The sequence below is a fragment of the Triticum aestivum genome, chromosome 1A (genome assembly GCF_018294505.1).
Source record: "Triticum aestivum cultivar Chinese Spring chromosome 1A, IWGSC CS RefSeq v2.1, whole genome shotgun sequence".
Classification (NCBI taxonomy): Eukaryota; Viridiplantae; Streptophyta; class Magnoliopsida; order Poales; family Poaceae; genus Triticum; species Triticum aestivum.
In genome coordinates this window covers 532,518,452-532,529,442 of record NC_057794.1, presented here as the reverse complement: position 1 = coordinate 532,529,442, position 10,991 = coordinate 532,518,452, and positions in this window count along the sequence as shown.

Genomic DNA, 10,991 nt, shown 5'->3' with positions numbered 1-10,991 from the left:
TCAAAGGCAGGAGCACCTGAACCGTGATCGTGCGGATGATGAACAAGAGGAGTCAGAGCGTGACAACCTTGGATGAACGTGTTGCCGCGCTACTGTGGAATTGGCAGGGGTTTTCGAGTTTGATTGAGGGAGAGATGGGGAAGAAAATACCAACGGAAGGGCCCCGTCTGAGAGCCCCGCCTGAGAGCCCCGTCGCTGGCCGTTCCGGCCACGGCGGCCACCACTGTCCCCGCCGTCGTTCTTTCCGGCCACGGCGGCCCCATAACCTCCCCTACCGCCCTCTGCAATCCACTCCGGGTGCAGCGTCCACCATTGTTCGGTTTCGCTATGTCTCTGTCCAGTCTTAACTTTGGCCAGGGGCGTGATTTCGAGGAAGAGATCTGGAGAGTCTGGGGCGTTCGCACCAACGCTGAGGAAGATGACACCGCCAAAGGATTTCCTATGGTGGTGGAGTTCACAAGATCCAAGATCCAGCTCTCTGTTCAGTCCGTCGCCATCATTCTTCTGTCCTGCTTCGGGGGTTATGCATCGCGCTACAAGGTTGAGCATTTACAAAATTGGTCTTTCAAGTTCTAGGTTTCTTCTCAAGAAGTTGGTCTCACCATTATCAAAGGAGGTAACATATCTCTTCCGGAATTCAACGCTAATTTCTTACTTTTTGGGGAGGGCTGCTACGTCTTGAGCTTGCGTTGGTTTTCCCCGAAGAGGAAGGGATGATGCAGCAGAGTAGCGTAAGTATTTCCCTCAGTTTTGGTATCAATCCAGTAGGAGGCCACGCTCAAGTCTCTCGTACCTGCACAAAGCGATAGCTACTCGCAACCAACGTGATTAGGGGTTGTCAATCCCTTCACGGTCACTTACGAGAGTGAGATCTGATAGATATAATATTTTTACTATTTTTGGTATAAAGATGCAAAGTAAAAAGTAAAAGCAAAGTAAAAAAGCAAAGCAAGATTAAAGTAATAGAGATTGATATGATGAGAATAGACCTGGGGGGCATAGGTTTCACTAGTGGCTTCTCTCAAGAGTATAAGTATTCTACAGTGGGTGAACAAATTACTGTTGAGCAATTGACAGAATTGAGCATAGTTATGAGAATATCTAGGCATGATCATGTATATAGGCATCACGTCCATGACAAGTAGATCGAAACGATTCTGCATCTACTACTATTACTCCACTCATCAACCACTATCCAGCATGCATCTAGAGTATTAAGTTAAAAACAGAGTAACGCCTTAAGCAAGATGACATGATGTAGAGAGATAAATTCATGCAATATGAAATAAACCCCATCTTGTTATCCTTGATGGTAACGATACAATACGTGCCTTGCTACCCCTTCTGTCACTGGGTAAGGACACCACAAGATCGAACCCAAAGCTAAGCACTTCTCCCATGGCAAGAACTACCAATCTAGTTGGCCAAACCAAACGGATAATTCAAAGAGACTTGCAAAGATAACCAATCATACATAAAAGAATTCAGAGAAGTTTCAAATATTATTCATAGATAGACTTGATCATAAACCCACAATTCATCGGTCTCAACAAACACACCGTAAAAAGAAGATTACATCGAATAGATCTCCACAAGAGAGGGGGAGAACTTTGTATTGAGATTCAAAGAGAGAGAAGAAGCCATCTAGCTACTAACTATGGACCCGAAGGTCTGAGGTAAACTACTCACACTTCATCGGAGGGGCTAGGATGATGTAGAAGCCCTCCGTGATGACGACCCTCTTCCGGCGGAGCTACGGAACATGCCCCAAGATGGGATCTCGTGGATACAGAAAGTTGCGGCGGTGGAATTAGGTTTTTGGCTCCTGGTCTGATTGTTTGGGGGTACGTAGATAAATATAGGAGGAAGGAGTACGTCGGTGGAGCACCGAGGGGCCCACGAGGCAGGGGGCGCGCCCTAGGGGGGAGCGCCCCCTGTCGTGGTCCTAAGACTGACAGTAGAATATGGTGGTAGGAATGTAGAGGCAAGATCCTAGCTATGGAGGAGTTGTACACACGAGTTTACGAGTTCAGGCCCTTCTCGGAGGAAGTAACAGCCCTACGTCCCTAAGGCAGTCGACTGAATATGTGTGTGTGAATTACAGAAAGTGCAAACCCCTGTCCCAGAGGAGGGGGGTGGCTTATATAGAGTGCGCCAGGACCCCAGCTCCCTTCCGTTACACAGGGTTCAATGCTCATAAAGGAGGGGCGTTACTGGTAACGTCTGCAATAAAGTGCTATAAATGCCCATAAAGCTATGGTTTAAGTCTTGACCGTTGCAGAGTGGACAGTTTCTCATCTTCTGGCGGTCGAGTGTCTTCAAGGTGGTCGAGTGTCTTCAAGGTGGTCGAGTGAGCACATCTTCATAGTCGAGTGGACCATGGTTTCTCTTCGACTGCTTCTGATTCTTTGTAGAGATGTCCTTGGGGAGGGTATGTCAGACAGGTCCATGACCCTACCCTAGGTACATAGCTTCATCATTAGCCCCCGAATTGATCAGGGTTTGAGTGGGGAAGGAGTTGGGAACACTTCCGACCCATTCTTTGTGTTATGAGTATATCCTGCTCTGGAACAATGAGTTGAGGTGACGACGTCGACTCCTTTCTCAGTCGTCGTGGTCCATTCTTGGTTTTTGTCGAGTGAATTTTCACGGTAGAATTCCGAATGATGATGCGGAGGATGTTTGTCTTCAGTCTGACAGGTTGTTCTGCTCTCCGCGGATCTCGCGGGATTCGAATTTTGGGAAGCGCGACGGACGGACGGAACCTAGGTTATTGGGACGAATTAGGCATGTCTCCTCGACCCCCGTGCCACCTTTTTCGCCACGTATTGCGCGCGTGACTATTGCGGGATTTGTTTAGATCGCCTGGGTCCACCAGCCAGTCACTCGGATGACGACCTTATAAAAGGCCTCGGACCAGGCCTCTGCCTCGTGCGCTCCCATTCTCTCTTCTTCTTCTCTCAATCTCTCCGCCATGCTCGCTTCTGCCCCCGTCGCCGGACCTTTACTCGAGCTCGACCCGCCGCCACGGGGAAGGAGAGGACCGCGACGCTGGAATGCGTGAAGAAGGCGACAGCGAAGGCGAAGGACAAGCGGACCAGCCGGGGCGGATCCTCGTCGAGATCCGGCCTACCGGCGGGCTGGATCTAGGGCGACTGGATCCGCTCGACAATCACCCAGGACGACCTCGACGACCTGGTGGAGGGGGGATGATCCCCCACAAGTCAGCACGGCTCCCGGGGAACGAAACCGAGCCGCAGCGAAGGGAGGGTGACTGTGTTCTCCTCGCCACCCACGTAGATCGCGGATTCTCACTGCCTCCCCATCCTTTCTTCCGGGGTTTTTCGAACTTCTTTGGGGCTCAACTCCACCATTTCACCCCAAATACCATAGTCTATCTGGCCGGTTTTGTGTCGATGTGCGAAAACTTCTTGGGTTGTCGACCGCACTGGGGCCTTTTCAAACACATCTTCACCTGCCGATCCCAGTCGGTCAAAAAGGCCAAGTCGAGTGACGAGAGGACACAAGTGATCCAGATGTGCGGGGGTCTGGGGATCCAGATGAGGAGCAAGGTACTTTCCCAGCCATGATTCTTCCCGACTCGGTCCGGGGCTGGCAGTCGACTTGGTTCTACTGCAAGGATCAGCCGACCCCGGGCCAGTCGACTAGACTTCCTCCTTTTTATTTGGCTCGAGTGGAGAAGCCCGCCCCCCTGAAGGTAGTTCCAGAAGAGAAGGTGCAGGTCAAGGTGCTGGTCGAGCGAGTCGTCCAGCTTGTCCGTGACGGGGTGACCGGGATGGACCTGCTAGAGGTCTTTCTCGGTTGACGCATCCAACCTCTTCAGGCGCGCGATTATCCGATGTGGATGTACTCTGGGCTCGAGGATTCCACTCGAATCCACCCGGAGGACGTCAGCGAGGATACCTTGGAGAAGTGGTTGATGGGGGATCACCAACAACAAAGACAACCCTCGGGGGTCTAGGAGGGTGATTCCATTCAACAACTCGCACCAGCCAGAGCAGGTATAATTCTGTCTTATCAAGTATCTTTTCGATTACCGAGTGACATCTTGTTTATGGTCGATTGAATTTCCTTTGATCGTTGTCCTTTCAGGCCCTTATCGACATGTACTCAACGCCCAACGGAGTGCAGGACCAAGAGGCTGAGGAAGAAGGGAGCGGTGGCGAGAGCGGCGAGGAGCATTCAGAGGCCGAGGAAGACGAGGAGAGCGAAGAATCGACTGATGACGAAGAAGTCGACTCGCCTCCTCGCAGGGAGAGGAGATCCAAACAAGCCCACGACCCGGCGAGTGCTCCGGACTAAGTGGTCGCGCCGGCTGGTCAGTCTTCGAAGCGTCCTAGGACGTCTTCCCCGACGCCAACTGAAAAGGCTCCAAAGCAGTCCAAAGTTGCGCCGCCTCCAGCGCCGAAAGCGCCGAAAGCCACCTCCTCCAAGCCGCCAAAAGCTCTGCCCAGGATCAAAGTGACCGTTCCTACTATCTCCGGGTAACCATCTGACTTGTCCTTCTCGTCGACTCAATTAACCGGACATAATCGATTGAATGTGGGTCTTCGCAGTGCTGCTACGTCAGGAACCTCTTCTCTCCAATATCGGGACGAGGAAATGGAAGATGCGGTAACCTCCAACCCAGGTATAAACTCTTGTGATTTTGTTCTTGATTCTTTGGTCGACTGTGTTCGAGTGGTTCACTTGGGGTCGAATGATCTGCCTTGCAGCTCACCCAACATCATTGATCTTCCAGATGACGATGAAGATGTGGCTCTTAAGCCCAGGAAGAGCAAGAAGGTAGCAGCTGGCAGGGTGGCTCGGCAAGAACCAACTACAACACCTCCCGTCCGTCAAGCTGAAGACGCGGGCAGGGCCTCTGTGATGTTCGCTGCACCTTTGTCGAGTGGGCGTCTTGCACCGTCGACTGCATCTATGATTCCTTCAACTGTCCAACTCCATGCCACGGAGCTCCAAGCCGTCGCACCTGGGTCGTCTGCACACTTTTTCACCAGCTACCCCGTCCCGGACAACCAGTCAGAAGCGGCTGCGGAAGCCATCCGACAGGCTGACATGATGATGGAGCGGGTGAAGACGGTGCACGAGAATAGCCAGGCTGCCTACGACGCCAGTGCCGCCCTTCGGGCCAATGTCTAGGTGAGTAGACTTTCCGACTGTTTTTGTTCTCGAAAAATCTTCTTCTGCACAATATCCTGTTGTTTGCGTCGAATTAGAGCACCCACTGGGTGTTTTGTTGTTTTTGGTAGTTTCGCTCTTCCACTCGGTCTGGGTGAGTGGGATCAGAACCGGTGGGGGCACGCTAAGTGCACCCACTGGGTGTAGTCCCCGAGACCACGGTTGACTGCTGGCAGTCGACTGGGGTTTGAGTCCTTCTTTCTTTTCTTTCTACTCTTTACACTCGACTCCGGCGGGCCGGTCGAGTAGGATCCAAACCGGTGGGGGCACGCCAAGTGCACCCACTGGGTGTAGTCCCCGAGACCGCGGTCGACTGCTGGCAGTCGACTGGGGTCTGAACAGCTTGCTGCCCCCTGTTTTTTTAATCTGACCGGTCGAGTTGAGTCTTAGTCAACGGGGGCACGCCAAGCGCACCCGCTGGGTGTAGCCCCTGAGACCGTAGTCGACTGTATGCAGGCGGCTGGGGTCTAAATGGACTTCTTTAGGTTTTATTCACTCGGAAGTGAACCTACCGATTGATCTGTCTTTTGCCTTCTGCAGAAGTCTTGTACTCTTATTTCCAAGTTTGCTGAACTCGAGGAGAAGCAGAGGGAACTCAACTTAGACTTGGAATTGGCTCAGCAAAATCTGAAAAAAGCTCAAGACGAGGCCGCTGGTATGGAAGGTAACTGATTGTCGACTGACTTTCAATATATCTCTTTGATCTCTTCTTTGATTCGATTGCTTCTTTTGTAGAGAAAATGAAGTTGGCTCTGGAGAAGAAGGACTCGGACCTCGCCGCCGCGCAAAAAGCAGCCCAAGACAAAACCGCTCTCGCGGACAAGAAGCTTGCTTCAATCAGGACGTTGGAAGAGTGAGAGAACTTAGGCGAGTGCTGGACTGCAGCTAAGCCCCCGAGTGGGAGGATTGCTCTCCACTCGGTAGGATTTTTTTCAAACTTAGGCGAGTACTGGACTGCAGCTAAGCCTCCTAGTGAGAGAACTTAAGTGTGTGCTGGACTGCAGCTAAGCCCCCGGGTGGGAGGATTGCTCTCCACTCGGTAGGATTTTTTCAAACTTAGGCGAGTACCGGACTGCAGCTAAGCCTCCTAGTGAGAGAACTTAGGCGAGTGTTGGACTGCAGCTAAGCCCCCGAGCGGGAGGATTGCTCTCCACTCGGTAGGATTTTTTCAAACTTAGGCGAGTACCGGACTGCAGCTAAGCCTCCTAGTGAGAGTACTTAGGCGAGTGCTGGACTGCAGCTAAGCCCCCGAGTGGGAGGATTGCTCTCCACTCGGTAGGATTTTTTTCAAACTAGGCGAGTAATGGACTACAGCTAAGCCTCCTAGTGAGAGAACTTAGGCGAGTGCTGGGCTGCAGCTAAGCCCCCGAGTGGGAGGATTGCTCTCCACTCGGTAGGATTTTTTCAAACTTAGGCGAGTACCGGACTGCAGCTAAGCCTCCTAGTGAGAGAACTTAGGCGAGCGTTGGACTGCAGCTAAGCCCCCGAGTGGGAGGATTGCTCTCCACTCGGTAGGATTTTTTCAAACTTAGGCGAGTACCGGACTGCAGCTAAGCCTCCTAGTGAGAGAACTTTGGCGAGTGCTGGACTGCGGCTAAGCCCTCGAGTGGGAGGATTGCTCTCCACTCGGTAGGATTTTTTCAAACTTAGGCAGTACCGGACTGCAGTTAAGCCTCCTAGTGCGAGAACTTAAGCGAGTGTTGGACTGCAGCTAAGCCCTCGAGTGGGAGGGTTGCTCTCCATTCGGTAGGATTTTTTCAAACTTAGGCGAGTACCAGACTGCAGCTAAGCCTCCTAGTGAGAAAACTTAGGCGAGTGCTGGACTGCAGCTAAGCCCCCGAGTGGGAGGATTGCTCTCCACTCGGTACGATTTTTTCAAACTTAGGAGAGTACCAGACTGCAGCTAAGCCTCCTAGTGAGAGAACTTAGGCGAGTGCTGGACTGCAGCTAAGCCCCCGAGTGGGAGGATTGCTCTCCACTCGGTAGGATTTTCTTTCGAACTTAGGCGAAACGGATTCACGACTAAGCCACCCACTGGGGGATTTCAAAAGTAAATAAAAACACAACAATCGAATGATAGGACCATAAGCTCTTGTCTTTGATAAACAAGTTACAAAGGTGTTTCTTATTACATTTTATTCGAACGAGTGCTTAAGTATAAAAGGGGCGGAGCAGCTCCGTGTTCCAAGCCCGTGGCTCGTCTTTCTGATGCTCAATACTGTAAAGATGGTATCCTCCCTTGTGGAGAACTTTGGTGATGACGAAGGGGCCCTCCCAAGTCGGGGCAAGCTTGTGTGGTTTCTGTTGATCCACTCGAAGAACTAGGTCTCCTCCTTGAAAGGCTCGACCCCTCACATTTCTGGCGTGGAATCGACGCAAGTCTTGCTGATAGATGGTCGAACGGATCAAGGCCATCTCTCTTTCCTCCTCCAAGAGATCGACTGAATCTTGTCGGGCCTGTTCTGCTTCCTCTTCGGAGAAGAGCTCGACCCGGGGTGCGTTGTGGAGCAGGTCACTTAGCAGAACAGCTCCGGCTCCGTAAACCAAGAAGAAAGGGGTTTGTCTGGTCGACCGATTAGGAGTTGTCCTCAAGCCCCACAGAACTAACGGAAGTTCATCAACCCAAGCGCCTGCTGCGTGTTTGAGATCACGCATCAGTTGGGGTTTCAGTCCTTTGAGAATTAGGCCATTGGCTCTTTCTGCTTGTCCGTCCGACTACGGGTGAGCGACCGAAGCATAGTCGACTCGAGTGCCTTGAGAGGCGCAAAAAGCTCTGAACTCATCAGAATCGAAGTTCGACCCGTTGTCCGTGATGATGCTGTGTGGAACTCCATATCTGAATGTCAATTCTCTGATAAAACTGACAGCGGTGCTTGCATCAAGGCTCTTGATAGGTTTAGCTTCGACCCATTTGGTAAACTTGTCGACTGCAACGAGCACATGAGTGAAGCTGCTCCTGCCTGTTCTCAGTGGTCCAACCATATCCAGACCCCAAACAGCAAAGGGCCAGATGAGGGGCATGGTCTTCAGGGCTGACGCTGGCTTGTGAGACATGTCGGAGTAAAACTGGCAGCCTTCACATCTGTCGACTATATCTTTCGCCATTTCATTTGCTCGTGGCCAATAGAATCCCGCTCGGTATGCTTTAGCCACGATGGCCCGAGAGGACGCATGATGACCACAGGTCCCCGAGTGGATGTCATTGAGGATCATTCGACCTTCTTCTGGTGTTATGCATTTCTGACTGACTCCAGTCACACTTTCCCTGAACAGCTGCCCTCTTATAACAGTAAAGGCCTTGGATCGACGGACGATCTGTCGAGCCTCTTCTTCATCCTCCGGAAGTTCTTTCCTGAGGATGTACGCAATGTAGGGCACCGTCCAGTCAGGAGTAATGGCCAGGACCTCCATTATCAGGTCGACCACGGCTGGGACCTTGACTTCAGTCGGATCTGTGGCGCTCTTAGGTTGCGGGGGTTCTTCAGTAAAAGGATCTTCCTGAACTATCGGCAAGTGGATATGCTCCAAAAATACATTGCTGGGAATGGCTTCTCTCTTGGAACCTATCTTTGCCAAATCGTCGGCTGCTTGATTTTTCAGTCGGGGTATGCGGTGGAGTTCTAACCCCTCAAACTTCTTCTCAAGCTTTCTCACCGCATTGCAGTACCCAGTCATGGCTGGGCTTCTGACATCCCACTCCATCACTTGATTAACTACCAAATCTGAGTCGCCATAGACCATGAGGCGCCGGACGCCGAGTGAGATGGCCATGCGCAACCCATACAGGAGTTCTTCATATTCTGCTTCATTGTTGGAGGAATCAAAGTGAATCTTGAGGACATATCTGAGCTTGTCTCCTCGGGGGATACCAGAACTACTCCAGCACCAGAACCGTTCAGCATCTTGGATCCATCAAAGAACATGGTCCAGTGCTCAGAGTGAACTTGAGGTGGCAGTTTCTGTTCGATCCACTCGACGAGGAAATCTGCTATTGCTTGGGACTTGATAGCTTTCTTTGTCTCAAACTTGATATCCAAGGGAAGGAGTTCAATCGCCCATTTGGCCACTCGACCAGTTGCATCTCAGTTGTGCAGAATCTATGACAATGGAGCATCGCTGATGACTGTAACAGAGTGATCCGAGAAATAGTGTGCAACCTTCTTCGTGGTCATATAAATCCCATAGACAAGCTTCTGATAATGAGGATATCTCTGTTTTGACGGGGTCAGGATTTCAGAAATATAATAAACTGGGCGTTGAACCTTATAAGCTTTTCCTTCTTCTTCCCGCTCGACCGTAAGTACTGTATTGATGACTTGTCTAGTGGCTGCTATATAAAGCGGTAAAGGCTCTTTGCTGATTGGAGCAGCAAGCACCGACTGGGTGGAAAGCAGGGCTTTTAGCTCTGCAAACGCTGCATCAGCTTCTGGGGTCCACTCAAACTTGTCTGATTTCTTCATCAGTCGGTAAAGAGGCAGCGCCTTTTCACCGAGGCAAGAAATGAATTGACTTAGGGCAGCCAAGCAACCAGTAAGCTTCTGGACATCATGCACACGCACAGGGCGCTTCATTCGGAGTATAGCGCCTACTTTCTCTGGGTTAGCATCGATTCCTCGTTCGGAAACAAGAAAACCGAGTAACTTTCCGCCTGGAACTCCAAACATGCACTTTGATGGATTGAGCTTGATATCATACCTTCTGAGGGTGGCAAAGGTTTCAGTAAGGTCAGTCAGTAGGTCGGAACCTTTACATGACTTGACCACAATGTCATCCATGTATGCTTCCACATTCTAACTGATCTGAGTGAGCAGGCACTTCTGAATCATCTTCATGAATGTGGCTCCGGCGTTCTTCAAACCGAATGGCATTGTGATATAACAGAAGCACCCAAACGGGGTGATAAAAGCTGTCTTTATTTCATCGGGCCCGTACAGACAGATCTGGTGGTACCCGGAATAGGCGTCTAAAAAGGACAAACGCTCGCACCCTGCAGTCGAGTCGACTATCTGATCGATGCGAGGGAGAGGGAAGTGATCTTTCCGGCAGGCCCGATTGATATGCTTGAAATCAATAAACATACGAAGTGAGTCGTCTTTCTTCGGGACCATGACAACATTGGCTAACCACTCGGAGTGATAAATCTCTCGGATAAACTCGGCTGCCAAAAGCCGAGCCACCTCTTCACCGATTGCCTTTCTTTTCTGGATGGCAGACCGTCGAAGATACTCTTTAACTGGTTTCACCTTCGGGTCGACTCTCAAACGATGCTCAGCCAGTCCCCTGGGAACACCCGACATGTCAGAAGGCTTCCATGCAAAGATGTCCCAGTTCTCACGGAGGAACTGGATGAGCGCTTCTTCCTATTTGGAGTCGAGTGAGGTTGAAATGTGAGTCGGAGCAGCATTGGGATCTGTCGGGTGAATGTGAATCGACTTTGTTTCACCAGACGACTGGAATGTTGAATCTGTGGCGGGCTTCTTGGCTCGCAGCAAGTCACTCAGATCTGCATTTTTCTGGTATTCTTGCAATTCTACCATGGCCATCTGGGCATCGGCGATCTTTGAGCCTTTCTGGAAGCACTCTTTTGCCTTCTTCCGATTACCAGAGATAGTGATCACTCCTCTGGGACCAGGAATCTTCAGTTTGAGGTAGACGTAACATGGTCGAGCCATAAATCGTGCATAAGCTGGCCTGCCCAGAATTGCATGATAAGCACTCTAGAAATCCACAACTTCAAACGTCAACTTTTCTTTGCGGTAATTTTTGGAATCACCGAAAACCACGTCGAG